General features: G+C 42.9%; 1 protein-coding gene and 1 long non-coding RNA gene across 5 annotated transcripts in view; both read right to left on the bottom strand.

Annotated features, from left to right (window-relative positions):
• Positions 1-17,350, bottom strand: part of DLGAP1 (DLG associated protein 1) — a 310,310-nt gene that overhangs the window by 161,992 nt on the left and 130,968 nt on the right. The window lies entirely within an intron of this gene.
• On the bottom strand, positions 4,615-9,063 carry LOC110741751. Its single transcript, XR_002518568.2, has 2 exons — positions 7,752-9,063; positions 4,615-5,097 (listed from the first exon to the last, which is right to left on the bottom strand). It is a non-coding gene; the product is annotated as an uncharacterized LOC110741751 (long non-coding RNA).

Here is a 17,350-nt window from a genome sequence, read left to right as displayed (position 1 = left end):
TGGATCCAAGAGCTGCAGAGAATCATTCCGGAGAGTAGCACTGGGCCCTGTAGCCAAGGAACTGGCAGCATGTGAATTTCAGACTTGCTATGGTAATGCCTGGCGTATAGCTGTTTATGCACTCTTTGAGTGGGAGTATCCCAAGCACTTATCCCATCCCTGTATCATCAGTATATGTTGGGCATATATGAGGCAGATACCTTGTGTGTTTAGTTCACAGGTCTTCATATTGAGAGAAATTTTACTAGACAACAGCATCAAATGGGCCCCATCAGCAACTGAACCTTATTTAGATGGTAAGAACCTGAATCTCAAGCTTGAGCTTGGGATGAGGTAAGTCTTTAGAAGGGGTGAGTATATTCTGCCTTACAGAAGATGTGAATAATTTGTGTCCAGAGGCTGAAGCATGGATGACTAATCGTGGCCACAAATTATTTAAAACTCTTCCCATTGAGAGGTGGCATCTTCGTTATTCCCTTTGATCTGAGTGGGCTTGTGGACTGCTTTGGCCATCACTAGGAATATGATGGAAATGATGCTCTGCCAGCATCTGGGCTCAGACCTTAAGACCTTAAGATTTCCTATCTCTTGGATAGGAAAGGTCAATCTAAACTGGAAGCCGTGAACTGACATGTAAGGAGTCTTGAAGCCGCAAGGCTGCCAATTACAGGTGCTCTAATCAACAGTTACCATATTGCTATTGATCAGGAGCCCACACTCCCAGCCATGGAAATCAAGGTTCCAGGCATGTGAATAATGCCGTCTTGGACTCTCTAGGCCAGCCTGTGATGGTTAGTTTGTGTGTCAACTCAAGTGGGTCATGAGGTGCCCAGAGATTTGAACAAACATTATTCAGAGTGTGTGTGAAGGTGTTTCTGGATGAGATTAACATTTGGATCAGTTCATTGAGTAAAGCAGACTTCCCTCTCTAAGGTGTGTGGTTCTTGTCCAATCAGTTGAAGTCCTGAATAGAACAAAAAGGCCAAGTAAGACAGAATTCTCTCTCCCTGCTGAGACATCAGTCTTCTCCTCCCTTTGGACTTCCACTTGAACCGGAACTTACGTAATTGCTCTCCAGGTTCTCAGGTCTTTGGACCCAGATTGGAACTATACCATTGGCTCTCCTGGGTTTCCAGCTTGCTTGCTGACTGCAGATCTTGGGAATTCTCAGCCTACATAATTATGGGTCAGTATACATATATGCACACACACACACATATATGGATATACTATTTCTCTGGAGAACTCTGACTACTACACCAACTTCTAGCTGAATGTGAAACAGAAGAATTGCCCAGCTGAACCCTGCCTACATTCCTGATTCAAAATCATAAGGTATAATACAAGGATTGTTTTTCAGCTGCTCCACATTGGGGTAATAAGGTATGTAGCAACAGATGACAGACATAGTCAGCTGTGCATACATTTTCTGGCTACACATGTGCCCTGTCCCTTAGCTCTTGGTACTCCAGCCACATCACCCTTTCAGTTCTACTAATATTTAATGAAGAATTAGCACGTGCCATCCCTCACCCTTCTTGATCCTTTGACTCCCAGCTAATGAGGGTTTTCTCAGGGAATTTCTCCCTGAGCCTCTAGATTAGTCACTTTGTTACAGTAGATTCTCCCACAAGAACTGTTTCTTTGTTTCAGTGCAGTTATCTCTGTGATTATTTGATTGATGCTAGTCTCCACCCCTAAATGGTAAACTGCATGAGAACAAAGGGTAAGACTGCTTTTGATCACCAGTGAATTCCCCGAGTTCAGCACCATGTCTGGACATAGTAAGTGCGGAATAAATATTTGTCAAGAAGGTGAATGAAATATTTGAAGCAACTGATAAAGACTCCCTTCTCACCATAGCTTTTAATAACCATGTCAATATTCTTTTCTTTGCACCTTGTGAAAATCTGGGTTCTCAGCCATTGTAACTGGGGAAAGACAGTGCGACTTAATATGAGGCCACTGGTCCTGCTTTGCTATTGTCTGTGAAGGCAGCTAAGCACAACTGAAGTTGCTGGAGTTCCTTTTTGTAACCGCTGGGGAAGAGGAAGCATAAGAGAGCCTCTGGGTGTGTGGGCACAGGAATGCATAGAGAAAAAAGTAATCAGTGCCTGTTCACATTTATGTCTGTAGTTGGAAGTTAGAGAGCTCTCCTAAAAGTCTAAAGAAAATCGTGGATGCTCAAACTGTTTAAAATGTTTCTCAATTTAAGTTTAGAAACAATTTGTTACTAGATCAGGAGCTCTTCCCCCACCCCCACCCCCTTCCTCTAAAAATGGAAGAAGTAATTGCTGCTTCCTGAGTCCTGATAGCTAGGTAAATTCTGTACCTTCCATACCCATTGCTCTCAGTATTATTTTCTTAATACCTCATCTGTATTCCTACTGTTTAAAAATGCATTCCCCTACTTAGCTCTATGGATATAGAAAATACATGCTCCGCTGGAAATAGTCCTTAAAATATCTGCTCCACTTAAAGATTACTTTACCATTTTTGCGGTGTATAAAATAAGCCCAGGTCTCTACAAGTGCCCTTTATGTAATTTCCATTTCATAAATTTAAAAAATATTTTACCTCTTTATATTTCTCCTAATAATGACCTCCAAATGGGTCTGTGTACAATATTTCATTAAATGGGTTTAGTAGGGTTCCAACTGGAGAAAAGAGGATTTCCATTTCTCCATAATATTCTTGCTCTTTCAAGAAGAAAACACCTCCACCGTAGCAGGGCTAATATGTAGACAGGCATATTCCATATCATTTATGTAAGTTAACACATTCTGAGGCTCTGCCCATTTCCATTTCTCTGATTTGTCCTCCCTCCCTGAGTGCACAATACTGCATTTGTCCCTTTTGAACATGTAACAGATTAAAGAGCTGGGCAGGAGGCAGATGTAGGGGCACCTTTGATCTCTCATCCTTGGAGGTTAAGGGAGGGCAGACACCTGGCGGTTGCCGAGCTGGAAACAAAACACAGGCCCGGACTGGAATTACCTTAAAGGGAGCCCGACTCCAACCGCAGAGGCAGCTGGAAGCGCTGAATGAGCACCGGGGAAAGAGAGCCCCGCGGTCAGGCAGAGGACGCAACAGAGTCCTAACAATGTGATCCAGGCTAGCCCAGAGTTGGTTGGAATAATCTTTCCTACGCAGAAAGACCCAGGAAACTTTCCAGGAAAGACTAGGCAGCCGCATTAAGAAAAAATGAAAAGTAAATCTTTTGCAAATAATATCACAAAACTTCCAGCTGTGCACAAATACTGAAGGACAATTTTGATGACAATGCAGGAAGCTTTCAAAGAAAGGATTTTTAAACATATTTTTTCCTTTGTGAAACTCTTGTTAGTAAGGATTTCACCTTTGCCCCAGGATGCTGCCAATGTTCTTAGTCAAAGCCAGACCCGAGTTTCCTATGATTCTTCGGTGACACTGCATTGCCCCCTGGCGTTTGTGTGCTGTTGTTACGCCACACATATAAAGCCCAAAGAACACCTACCAATCCGAGGAAGGATGCAGCTCATTGTTTCATCTACATGGAGAAACCTCTCTGAAAACACAGGATCAGAGAATGCAGCTCTAAATGGCAAATCTAGACCTGGTTTGACAAGACATGGAATGAAACTCTGCAATTAAAACTCCTTCCTTTTCCATCCTTAGAATCTCCTGAGATGTTCAAGTAGCTCTGGAAAAAAACTGATTAGATTCTAATCTGTCAATTTAAACAGTTTTTTTAAACAATTTTAAAATTTATTTTAGAGAGAGGGTCTTGCTCTGTCATTCAAGCTGCAGTGCAGTGGTGCAATCACAGCTCACTGTAATTTCGAACTCCTGGGCTCAAGGGACTCCTCCTGCCTCAGCCTCTGTAGTAGCTGGGACTACAGGTGCCCACCACTACATCCTGCTAATTTTCTTATTTTTCAATTTTTTTTTTTTTTTTTTCCGAGATGAGGTCTCACTGTGTTGTCCAGGCTGGTACTCCTGACCTCAAGCGATCCTCCTGCTTTGTTTCCCAGAGCTCCGGGATTACAGGCCTGAGCCACTGTGCCCTGTCGCTAATCGGTCAATTTTTTTTTTTTTTTGGAGACAGGATCTCAATCTGTTGCCCAGGCTGGAGTGCAGTGGTGCATCTCAGCTCACTGCAACCTCCACCTCTCAGGCTCAAGTGATTCTCTTGCCTCAGCCTTCTGAGTAGCTGGGATTACAGACATGCGACACCACCACCCAGCTGATTTTTGTATTTTTAGTAGTAGAGGTCATCCTGGGCAACATGGTGAAACCCTGTCTCTACTAAAAACACAAAAATTAGCTAGGCGAGGTGGCGGGCGCTACTTGGGAGGCTGAGGTAGGAGATCGCTTGAACCTGGGAGGCAGAGCTTGCAGTGAGCTGAGATCACGCCACTGCACTCCAACCTGGGCAACACAGTGAGACTCTGTCTCAAAATAAATAAATAAAAAAGAAACAGAATGTTCTACATAATATTTGACATGTTAGTATTTGTACAGCATCTTTGAACAAAGGCTGACAAATCCTCCTTACAAGTGATAGATAAGTGTTTGTTGAATGAAAATAAATATTGTACAATTTCAGTCTTTAAGAAAGACAATGCAGACTGGTTTTACGGTTCCAAACTTTCCAGATGTTTTTCTTATTTTGCACTGCATCTTTAAAATCTTGCATATTATTGATACGGGAGTGCTGGGAAGGGAAGAGCGTGATCCCTTTAAATGATACGGAAGAGGGGAAGGAAAGTGCTGGGTAGAGAAGGGCGTGGTCCCTGGCTAGGGCTCTATCCCCACGGACCTAGGTGAGGACAGGCACTCCCGCCTTCCTGCCCAAATGTTGCATTTTCCAAGACCACCTTGGCCCACCACAACCCCATCCTGCACCCATAAAAACTCGAGACCCTAGCAAGGAAAAAACACAAGCGACTGGACGTCTTGAGAAACACATCGGCAGAAGAAGACACAAGTGGTTGGTCATGTGTCTGGTCATTCGAGAGCATGTCTGCGGAAGAGCACATCCATAGACTCCGGCACGGCGGCAGGCCATCCACCCGCGACAGGACATCCACCCGCGACAGGACATCGACCGGCGACCTGCGGAATGAGGCGGAGTTTGGCCGGGGCAGTCAGAGGAGAGCTGGGCAGCGAGTGGCCCAACTCTAGGGGAAGGCCTTCTTCCTTCTGGTCTCCTCAAGGGCTGAGAACTACTTCTACTCAATACAACTTTCCACTCATTCTCCAAACCCCCACGTGATCCAATTCTTCCGGTGCACCAAGGCAAGAACCCGGATGCAGAAAGCCCTCTGTCCTTGTGATGAGGAAGGGGATCTAATTGAACTAACACAAGCTGCCTATAGACGGTAAACTAAAAGACCACCCTGTAACACACGCCCATTGGAGTTTCAGCTGTCAACGTTCACCCCAGACACTGCCGTGGGGTCGGAGTCCCGCAGCCTGCCTGTCTGTGTGCTCCCCTAGAGGTTTGAGCAGTGAGGCACTGAAGAAGTGAGCCACATAGGGTGTGCGATGGGGACAAGGGAACATTTCGCATTTCATTATGATGATAGGAAAAGTGCATATTGTTTAAAAACAAAACAAAACCAAACCCCTAAAAATTGTATTGCTGGAGTAAGACGATCAAAGTGAGATCGCTTTAACTACCGTCTTTTAAAGTGTGTGTGCAAAGCATATTCAGACTTATACAACATGGAACAGTGGATGACTAGAGAGATAAATGGTGCCAATAGCTACGAACAATTGTGCAAAATTATACATCCTGTGGGAGCCTGGAAACAGATATTCATTTTCAAGAGAAGAGGCTAGAAAATGGAGACCTCTGATGTGATTTCAAAAGACGTGCAATCACCAATGAGCACTCTTTGACTTCCTGGGAATTTCTCTGCATTACAAGCAAACCTGGCAACTGATAACTTCCTGGACAGCTGTTTCTCCCATTTATTCCCCCAATTCTTTTTTGGTAGTTGTCAGCTAAATCTTTACGTGAGTGTAATCTCTACCCTGCAGAAAGAAATTCATCTTAGAAGTTTTCATTTTCATTTGGCAAAGGATTTGCAAAAATGGTGATTGTTCTCTAAGCCTAAAGTGAAAATTCAAGGGTTTGTTTTCTACAAGTGCAATCAAGCATAATATAGTGGTATCTTTATGAGAAATTTCTAAGTAATGGCTAGTTCAGTGTGCCTAAATGTAAATCACAATTCTGATTACACATGCTTGTATTAACCATATCCTGAAATTAATGTTTGCTAACTGTCATTTAAGCAAAACGTGCTTTCTTTGGTTGGTAAATCATCTAACATTAACTCTCCCATAACTAAGCACACTGAGATCAAGGTCAATCTGCTAGTTTTATTTTAGTTTACCTTATTAAGAACATCTAAGTTTAGCTTGCTTGGCTCTTGATTGAAACTGTTTAATAATCTCCCACTGCTCTTTGCAAAACTGTCAAAATCCTTAATGTGGCTTACAACATTCTGGGCTACCTGAGCCGGTATTACTTCTAGTTTTGTCTTGGATCACTCCCATCCCTTGTTTCTTTTTCCCACCTTCCCTCCCCTCCCCATCTCTGTGTTCTAGTCACTCTAGCCTTCTTTTAGTTACTCAGAATTTTATATTCATTCCTGCCTCTGGCCTTTGCTCTTTGCTACTTTTTTTTTTTTTTTTTCCACCTGGAATTCAAGTCAGACTTCCTTGAGGAAGAAGCAATTTATTTTCTTTGATCACACAGCTCATGGTTGCCTAGGATCATAATACCCCTATCTCTTTCTCTCTCTTTACAGTACTTGCAGCAACTATAAACATTTTATGTATAAACACTACAAGAAAAAAAGCTCTCAGATTATTTGCCTTTGAAGTCAGAGCAGAGGCTGGGTCAGTGTTATTGCTGTATCCTCAGGAGCAGCCTCGTGCCTGGCACATGTTAGGTGCTTCATAAATGCTTGTTAAATAAGGGAAGGGATCTGTAATTCCACCTGAGTCCAATTGGCAATGCATGTTTTCCTGCTTCATGGCTGCACTTGAGCAGAAATGGCAACCATGCCACAAAAGGTTGATTATTTAAGTCTGAGACGGAGCCAGTTGTTTTCATAAAGGTTGAAAACAGATTTTGCATTTGTACTCCTTAAGTGCTTTTGAAACAGATATATTCTCCCACACATACTCATTCACAAATAATGGGAATATGATCTTTAAGAGAACCTAAGTAAATATAGTCTTGATGGAAGTAATTCCATTTTAAATAATCTATTTTAAAGAAATAGTCATAGATTATTTTACCCCTGCCCTCATGTAGTTTATTCTTAGCAGAGCAGGAATAATAATTTCTTAAAAGCCAGGATCACACGCCCCCTTGGGCAAAACCTGGAAATGATTCATATTTCACTCACAGTAGAAGCCAAATCCTTTCAATTGCCAACAGAGTCCTGCATAATTCATGTTATTTGTATATTTCATTTTTTTCTTTAAAATTTTCTGCAATGAGATATTTGTTCAGGAAAAACAAAAGCATTATTAGAAAGGAAAGAGGGACATTCAGAAAGCAGATTTGAAAAGTTAATATTCTTTTTTTTATAATTGAAAATAAGTTATGAAGACGAGATTTCTTTTAGAAGTTTTTTTCAGTGGGAGAAAATGTGATTATTACTAATCATTCAATTGCTGATTAGACACACACGCGCGCGCGCACACACACACACACACAGGCAAGAATTTGCTCTTTTACTTCTACATACCTATTTCTTGAAGGTTAATGAGAGCCGGGCACGGTGGCTCATGCCTGTAATCCCAGCACTTTGGGAGGCCAAGGCGGGTAGATCACCTGAGGTCAGGAGTTCGAGACCAGCCTGGGCAATATGGAGAAACCCTGTCTCTACTAAAAGTACAAAATTAGCCGGGCATGGTGGCAATGCCTATAATGCCAGGTACTCTGGAGACTGGGACAGGAGAATCGCTTGAACCTGGAGGCAGAGGGTGCGGTGAGCCAAGAGCTCGCCATTGCACTTTAGCCTGGGCAACAGAACGAAACTCCATCTCAAAAAAAAAAAGTTAATGAGAAACAGGTAGATAAACCCAGGAGTGTTTAAGACTTTTAGAGACCACTCGCAACTAAGTTCTAGTTCTTACTTTGTATTTCTCTTGAAGTTATGGTGTTCTTCCTAATCTTCTTGTATCTGTTTCAGTCATTCATCAATAGTGGTGGCAAGCACATGTCCCTCATCAAGGCAGACTCAACCTTGATGAGCAGATAAGAACCTCCTTCAAGACTCCTCCTTTTACTGTAGTCTACTTTCTCGCTGGCCACCTCCCCTGGTGGATTTCCACAGCAGTTCTTTCCTCTCCATCCCCAGCACCATGCCTGGGGCAAGTCCTTATCTCCTCTTGCCTGTTATATGCCGAATGGTTTTTCTGTCTTCAGTCTTTTGCCTCTTTAATTCATTCTACATTAGAGTGAATGATACTCTAAGATACAGATTACTTCCTACTGGCAAAAGGATAAAGTTCAAGGTCTATCTCACTCCAGATCCAACCTCGTCTTCTGTGGTTCCCTAGGCCCTATTCTTTAGCTTCTTTCTTTCCTTCGTACGCCTTGTACTTACATGCCTTCACACCTGTGTGTGTGTGCCTGGGGAGCCCTTCCCCAGTTTCTTTTCACATTCAGGGCTCAATTCACTGCCTTCGACAGTGATGGCTCCCCAGTCCTCCTCCAGCACAAACCTATCTTTTAACATTTTGCGTATCTCTATTAGGCCCTTACTGGATGGCATTGTAATTGATCATATTTCTGTTGCCCTCAGTGACCTGTTTGTTCTACTAAAGCATTGCTCCCATTGGTTATTGTGTACTGTCACTCTTTAGAAGCACGAATTGATAGTAAACCATGGTTGATAGCAGAGAGCTATTCTAGTAAACAGCTATTGTAATAACTATTGTTAGTACACAGATTGCTGTTGTGAACAAGAGGAGGATGATTGCTACTCTTTTTTTTTTTTTTTTTGATGGAGTCTCACTCTGTCACCCAGGTTGGAGGGCAGTGGTGCAATCTTGGCTCACCGCAACCTCTGCTTCTTGGGTTCAAGTGATTCTCCTGACTCAGCTTCCTGAGTAGCTGGGACTACAGGCACGTCCCACCACGCCCAGCTTATTTCTTATTTTTAGTAGAGACGGGGTTTCACCATGTTGGCCAGGCTGGTCTCGAACTTCTGACCCTAAGTTATCTGCCTGCCTTGGCCTCCTAAAGTGCTGGGAGGACAGGAATGAGCCACCACGCCTGGCCGATTGCTACTCTTAAAACTGCTGCCATTGCCAGGCATGGTGGCGCATGCCTGTAATCCCAGCACTTTGGGAAGCAGAGGTGGGAGGATTGCTTGAGGCCAGGAGTTTGAGAACAGCGTGGGCAACAGAGTGAGATCTTATCTTTATTATATATATATTTTTAAATTATTTTCCTTTCTAGCAAAGAACAGCCTATAAAATCAAGCTGCAGACATAGAAGCCGGTAGTTGTGCCAATCAAGTTCAAAATGGCAGCCCCATCTTTCCTTCTCTGCCAGCTGCATGCACAGTAAGGAGCAGACAAGATAGCGCAGGCCAAGGAGAAAGTTCATTTGCATAATAAGATTAGGGTGCGGAAGCCAGCCTTCCCTGCCCACAATGTAAATGTCACACTTAATTGAACCAATCTGTGAGCGTTACGTAAATCAGACACCGCCTCCTCAAACCTGACTATAAAATCTGGCACATCTACCACTGGCCGGTCCTCTGGGAAGATCCCTCTCTCTCACTATAGAGAGACCTGTTTTCCTTTCTCTTTCTTCCTCCTTCTTTTGCCTGTTAAACTTCTGCTCCTAAACTCCTCATGTGTGTCCATGTCCTAAATTTTCCTGCAGCAAGATGACAAATGCCGGGTATTTACTCCAGACAATGTAGCAGCTTCAGTATGAGCTGGTTTCAAGGTCCTACAAAAACCCCTTTTACAATGAGCAACTTCCTTCCTTCACACCTCTGCCTTAAGGGAACCAAGGATTTTTCCTTGATAATACCATTACCCTCAAGCCCATGCCAATTTTTCGGAAGAAATGGTGAGGTCAGTATACAAAAACAAACATTAACCAATTAATTAGAAAAAGTACTCTTCTAATTAAAGCATTTTTTATGGTTTAAAATCCCAAATTCAACAGGGTAGTCACTGAAAACTTTCTCTTCTATCTGTGTTTCCAATCACCAGATTTCTCTCCCTGAATGCAGTGTTCTCAGTTTTCATGTGTATTGACATACTTTTTCTTTCCCATTGCCATTTATAGATACATTTTCTGTTACCACCACCTTTTAAACTCTTATTTTGAGACGAATTCTACTCATACGGAACCTCTAGGATATTCCTGGAATATCTTCTGTAGTGACTTCAGCCCCTGTTTCACTGGGCTTTCTATCCCATCCTCTGAGATTTCAACATTCATGTTCATGGTCTCACAAATTTCCCCAACTTCAAGAATCTTTATCTCCAGTTCCTCAACCACCAGTCCAGTCATACCTCAGACACCAGCAGTTCTCCAAACAACTCCATTTCTAAATTATGGAAGAGTCAAGAACTCCTTTGATAAGTGTCCCTTTATCCTACACTGTAGTCACTCCTTCACGTCCACTGAATCCGCCCGAGGGCCATTTGTGAACCCTAGCCTGGTTCCATTTTGCCTCGGCGAATCAGCTCTCTACTGTTTTCATTTTTGTCTTAACCTGACCCAGACCTTCAAGGCTAGCCATTCCAACAAGAGAATTCTGTCCTCTTCCCTACCAGTTCTATCCATTCTAAAATTACTCATTACCTGTATGTATTCCTGCAGCAGTTCTGAAGACATTTTTGTGCTTAAAAGCCTTCAGCGGCTTTCCAGGAATTTAATCCAGAATTCTCAGCTCAATAGACAGAGGTCCATGTTTCTAGTGTGCCTATGACCATCCACTTCAGGGATCCAGTGCTCAGCCACATCCAGCTACTTGCTCTGTTTTTTTTTTTTTCTTTTTTTTGTTTTTTGAGACGGAGTCTCACTCGGTCGCCCAGGCTGGAGTGCAGTAGCACGATCTCGGCTCACTGCAACCCCCACCTCCCAGGTTTAAGCAATTGTCCTGTCTCAGCCTCCCGTGTAGCTGGGACTACAAGCGCTCACCACCATGCCTGGCTAATTTTTGTATTTTTAGTAGAGATGGGGTTTCACCATGTTGGCCAGCTGGTCTCCAATTCCTGACCTCAAGTGATCTGCCTGCCTCGACCTCCTAAAGTGCTGGGATTATAGGCGTGAGCCACTGTGTCTGCTTGTGTTTTTTTTTTTTTGAGATGGAGTCTAGCTCCGTCGCCCAGGTTGGAGTGCAATGGTGCAATCTTGGCTCACTGCAACCTCCATTTCCCAGGTTCAAGCGATTCTCCTGCCTCAGCCTCCCGAGTAGCTGGGATTACAGGTGTGTGCTACCATGTCTGGCTAATTTTTGTATTTTTAGTAGAGACAGGGTTTTGCCATGCTGGCCAGGCTGGTCTTGAACTCCTGACCGCCAGTGATCTGCCTGCCTTAGCCTCCCAAAGTGTTGGGATTACAGGCATGAGCCAGTGTGCTCAGCTTACTTGCTCTCGTTTGAACATACCTTGGGCTTTCCCACCTCCAGGCCATTTGTTTGATGATTCCTTCTGCTTGGAATTCTCTCTCTATCTCTGCCTATTGAATTCCCATAGATTCTTTAAGACCCAGCTCAAATCACATCTCCTTCAAGTTTTCTCTCATTTCCCCATCTCTCCTTTACCATTGTGTATGCTTACTTATTTTATACAGCAAAGCACGTTCTGCTTAATATGATCGTTCTTTTTGTGTCTTATCTTCCTAATAGGCTGAACTTCCTGAGGATGCTTGTATTTATTTTTAAGAGTCCCCACTACATTAAATAATTGCTTTATGGCTTTGGATAAAATACATTTACAATTTCTTTTCCAAGAACGAACAAGAATCAGAAAGCAAAATAGGGCAAAATAAATGTTACAATGTTCTGATAGGTTATTATACCACGCAATTTAATTCTCAAACTGTATAGAAACGCAGAATAGGACTTTTCCCTCCCCTAGTTATTACAGAAACTATTCTTTTTCTACCCAAATATAAAACAAAGCTCCAGTAAAAGAAGGTGGGCACACTTGTTTCTGCCAAGCATCACAATACATAGGATGTTTATATGCCAAATGCATGTGTGGGATGTGTCCTGCATTTATATACGTTGGGGGAAACTCTTAGCTTACAGAGGATGGTGAATGAAGAGGAACAGTTATCACTGGTTCTTCTTCTTTTTTTTAAAATCAGTTAATTATTTTTAGAGACTGGATCTTGTTATGTTGCCCAGGCTGGGCTCACACTTTTGGGCTTCAGTGATCTTCCTGCCTCAGCCTCCCAAATAGCTGGGATTATAGGCGCATGCCACTGTGTCTGGCTGTGTTCTTGATCAACAAGGCCTTTGCAGCAAATACTGGTTTCTCATTCTCTCTCCTCACCCCCTATCCCCATCCCCATGGATTTTTATCTTTTCAGAAAAACTCTTGTTGACCTCCATTCTCTTATAATTATTCCTTAATTTTGTACTAGTTGGCCTTTCCAACATAAAAAAGAGTGAGGTCTCTATAATTATGAAACTACTTGTGTGACATGACACTACTTGCCAGCATTCTTTCTGTTGTGAGAATGAATAGCAACTTTGACTTCCCAAAAAACACAGCTCTAGCCTGAATACACTGAACATGTGTAGCCACGCCAAGAACGACTAAGTACATACAACCAGCAACGAGCCCTTGATGATCACCTGCAGTTTTCATCATCCCCTTCTGTTCAGCCACCCCAGTGGCCTACCTCTTACGGTCACTGCAACACACAGGAAGCAGGCATTAGAGAGTATATGGGCTACTAGATAGGGCCGATGAGCTCTGTGGTAGTTTGGCTCTAAGAAAGACAACAGGCTAGGCACAAGTGGCTCACGCCTGTAATCCCAGCACTTTGGGAGGCTGAGGTGGGAGGACTGTTGAGCCCAGGAGTTTGAGATCAGCCTGGGCAACATAGTGAGATCTTGTTGCCAAAGAAAAGAAAGAAAGACAACAAAGGGACATGAAGTGTCATTATTATTTATTTATTTTATTTATTTTTATTTTTTAAATAGAGATGGGTTCTTGCTATGTTGTCCAGGCTGGTCTTGAACTCCTGGACTCAAATGGTTTTCCCACATCAGCTTCCCAAACTGTTGGGATTCCAGACATGAGCCACCACGCCCAGCCATGGGTTTCTTACTAGGTTGTGGAGCTATTTCCCACGAGAATAGCATGAAATGTGAACCATTTCACTAGAGAATAGCACGGCCATTCTTCACCAGGGGTCTTGGTGGAGGTTGTAGATTTATGTGGCCCTCCTCTCTCTAATGGTTGGCAAAATGGTGACAGGCCAGTAGGGTGACAGGATAGCCTGGCTGGACATCTCCATCTGTCATCTCTATTATGGTTGGGACCTCAGAAGGGAGCGAAACAAAACCAAAAGTCATTCCAAATTGCTTAGGGTTAAATGAAGGAAGCCACCGGAAGAGCAGCTATGAACTCTGTCCTCTGGGCATCCACAGAGTGTGGGGACCTGGAGAAGGAGCAGTGGCAGCCAGAGGCCTGAGGGCAGAAGGAAGGGGTACAGGTGGGTACAGTGATAACAGTCTCAGCTTTCTGAGAAAGTCCTGATTTTACCCAATCTATTCTGTTGTCAGACATGTTCTGTTCTTTAAACCTCAAAGCTTAGCCATTGAAAATTTGGAGGCCGGGTGCAGTGGCTCACGCCTGTAATCCCAACACTTTGGGAGGCCAAGGCCAGCGGATCACAAGGTCAGGAGATCGAGACCATCCTGGCGAACACGGTGAAACCCTGTCTCTACCAAAAATACAAAAAATTAGCCGGGTGTGATGGCGGGCTACTATAGTCCCAGCTACTCCGGAGGCTGAGGCAGGAGAATGGCGTAAACCCGGGAGGCGGAGCTTACAGTGAGCCCAGATCGAGCCACTGCACTCCAGCCTGGGTGACAGAGCGAGACTCCGTCTCAAAAAAAAAAAAAAAAAAAAAAAAAATTGGAGGAAAAACATCATTTGACTCATGAATCATGGCAGTGTTTTTCACAAACAAATGCTACCATTTGCACACTTGGGCCTAGGAAGAATGAAGAAGCCTGAATCTGTGCTGCAAACTCTGGTTTCCACAAGCCTCATGAAAGATGGAGAGAGAAGGCTAAGAAGGCTTCCTCCCAATGGGATGAGAGGAAGTCTGAAATCCCAGCTGATCTGGTGAGCCCTGAAAAAGGGTGGGATAATTGTGCTGCCTCTGTGAACGAAGAGAGGTTGATTTCAGGCAATCACATTTACAGGCACGCACATCTTCTACACAAAATGGAGGCTGATGAGGGCTCAGTTCAATGACTGTTTCCAGCACCAGAGTGGGGGCTATGAATTGGCATCATCCTAGAGAAATTTCAAGTGACTTGAAAACAATACCGTCCTCTCACTTTTTGTCATTTAGTTTCTTAGAGTCAGAGATAATGTCTAAAAAAGGGCATTTCTCATAATAATTTGTGACCAGCAGAATCAATAAACAAGGATTTCCCTTGCCAGGATTTTCAGAGAGAAAACTCTGCGTACAGTCCACAGAATGACAAATATTCATTGTGTGATGCTAATAAAAGTGTAAGGCATTGTAAAATTCAAGGGTATTTTTTTTATAACCACCTTCTTCAAAGAACTTTGATCTCTAGTTACCTTATATGATTGAAAACAATGACTAAATGAAATGCTTGTCCCCTCCAAGAATGAGTATGAAGTATTTACATAAATTGATATTGCTGGAAAAATTCTGCAGATTCCTCATGCTTGGGTTCACATGAAATAAGTAACTTTCTTCCCCCAAAAGCCAGCTGTGCGATTACTAGGAGACCAAGTGATATGGTTTGGCTCTGTGTCCCCATCCAAATCTCATGTTTAGTTGTAATCCCCAGTGTTGAAGGTGGGGCCTAGTGAGGAGTGATTTGGTCATGGGTATGGTTTCTCATGAATAGTTTAGCACCATCCCTTCTTGATATTGTCCTCATGATATTATGTGAATTCGTGTGAGATCTGGTCATTTAAAAGTGTGTGGTGGCTGGGTGCAGTGGCTCATGACTGTAATCCCAGCACTTTGGGAGGCTGAGGTGGGTGGATCACTTGAGGTCAGGAGTTTGAGACCAGCCTGGCCAACATGGTGAAACCCTGTCTCTACTCACAATACAAAAATTAGTTGGGTGTGGTGGCACATGCCTGTAATCCCAGCTACTTGGGAGGCCAAAGCAGGAGAATTGCTTGAACCTGGGAAGCAGAGGTTGCAGTGAGCTGATATTGCACCACTGCACTCCAGCCTGGGTGACAAAGCGAGACTCTGTCTAAAATAAAATAAAATAATAAATAAATAAATAAAATAAAAGTGTGTGGCACCTTCCGCCTCACACTCCCTTGCTCCTGCTCTGGCCATGTGGTGCACCTGCCCCCTTTTCACCTTCCACCATGATTGTAAGTTTCCTGAGGCCTCCCCAGAAGCTAAGCAGATGCCAGCAACATGCTTCCTGTTCAGCCTGCAGAACCAAGAGTCAATTCAACTGCTTTTCTTCATAAATTACCCAATCTTAAGTATTTCTTTATAGCAATGTGAGAATGGACTAATACACATGGCCTTTTTGGAAAAGCTCTAGATATAAAGTCCAAGGTCAGAGGTTTAGATGTGTGGTAGAGAAAATACATGAGAAAAGAAGTTGGGCCCAATCCTCTCTATGTTTCTGATTTTTATAAAGATGCTATCATTTATGAATCAGAAGGCCTAGATTCAAGTCCTAATTCTAAGAAGGTGTTTGGCTATGGTTAAGTTATTTTGGTCTTAGTTGTGTAATCTGTAGTGAGGTAGCTACTCTAGATGAACTCAAAGTTCCTGTGGGCTGTAGCCCTCTGAGGACTGGTGTGGGGTGTAGGCACTGGACTCTAACTGGGTTTTACGGAAAGCACTGATAGCATAGGACTCCTAGAGCATCCTCATTATTTATGAGCATTATTTGCTTGATTAAATACTAGTATCCAAAGCTTTTTTTCTTTCTTTTTCCTTTTTTTTATTTTTTCTGAGATGGAGTCTTGTTCTGTCACTCACGCTGGAGTACAGTGGCATGATCTCGGCTCACCGCAACCTCTGCCTCCCAGTTCAAACGATTCTCCTCTCTCAGCCTCCTGAGTAGCTGGGATTACAGGCCTGCACCACCACGCCTGGCTAATTTTTGTATTTTTAGTAGACATGGGGTTTCACCATGTTGGCCAGGATGGTCTCGAACTCCTGATCTCATGACCCACCAGCCTCAGCCTCCCAAAGTGTTGGGATTGCAGGTGTGAGCCACTGCACCCGGCCATATCCAAAGCTTTGAGGAAGAAAGTCCATTGAGTGGTATGTTTCCTACTGAGTACTCTTACTGATCAGTTACAGACAAAGAGCTGATGGTAGATGAAATCAGGTGAGAAAAGGTCAAACACATCAAGAGATCAATTTAGTGTCTCTTTATAATAAACTACCCAAACCAAAGGTATCAACAATATATAAGCAAGAACTATTTTGATACAATCCTGTAAAAATAGCTTTATTAAAACCTAGCCTGAAGTTTTACAGAGAAAAGATTAGACTTAGAAAGCCTCCAAATCTATCAAGAGAGAAACATTTTTAAAAAATCTCTATTTGGGATGATAAATGATGCATTTCAGTTTCAGAGAACCAACTAAAAACCAAGGATGAAATAATAAGTGCTTAAGTGGGCTAGAAATAAATATAGCTGCTGTTTTCCCTATATGAGGGATATGCAGCAGTAATGAGGCTCAGAAAAAGGATTATCATCACAGAGAGGAAATGAGGCATTAAGCAAATAATTAAAGAGTATTAAATCATCTCAGAACACTTGTAAGACTGTAAAAGGCAAACACTGTTAGCAGTATTGTTGAGAAATGACGGTAAGAAAAAGCAAAGGAAATACAATTAGTGTTTGGGAGGGAGTGTGGTATTGCGATCTCTTACTAGAGGTATGTTTTTTGGGAAATCACTTACTCTCCAAGATTCTTATTTTTTCATCTTAATGAAAAAATTTCATCTTGCTCTTAAGATGGAGCAAGTAATATCTTCCTCAGTGCGGGGACAAAAGGATTAAATAAGGGCACAAATAACTGGTTCTGAGACATTAAGCCGTCAGTAAGTGGTGCCTACTGTTATTCAGGAACAGAAACAAGGTGATGTTTG

This window comes from Papio anubis, chromosome 19 (genome assembly GCF_008728515.1).
Source record: "Papio anubis isolate 15944 chromosome 19, Panubis1.0, whole genome shotgun sequence".
NCBI classification, from domain to species: domain Eukaryota; kingdom Metazoa; phylum Chordata; class Mammalia; order Primates; family Cercopithecidae; genus Papio; species Papio anubis.
Note: the sequence above shows the minus strand (reverse complement) of the source record. Positions and strands in the feature narration are given on the sequence as shown.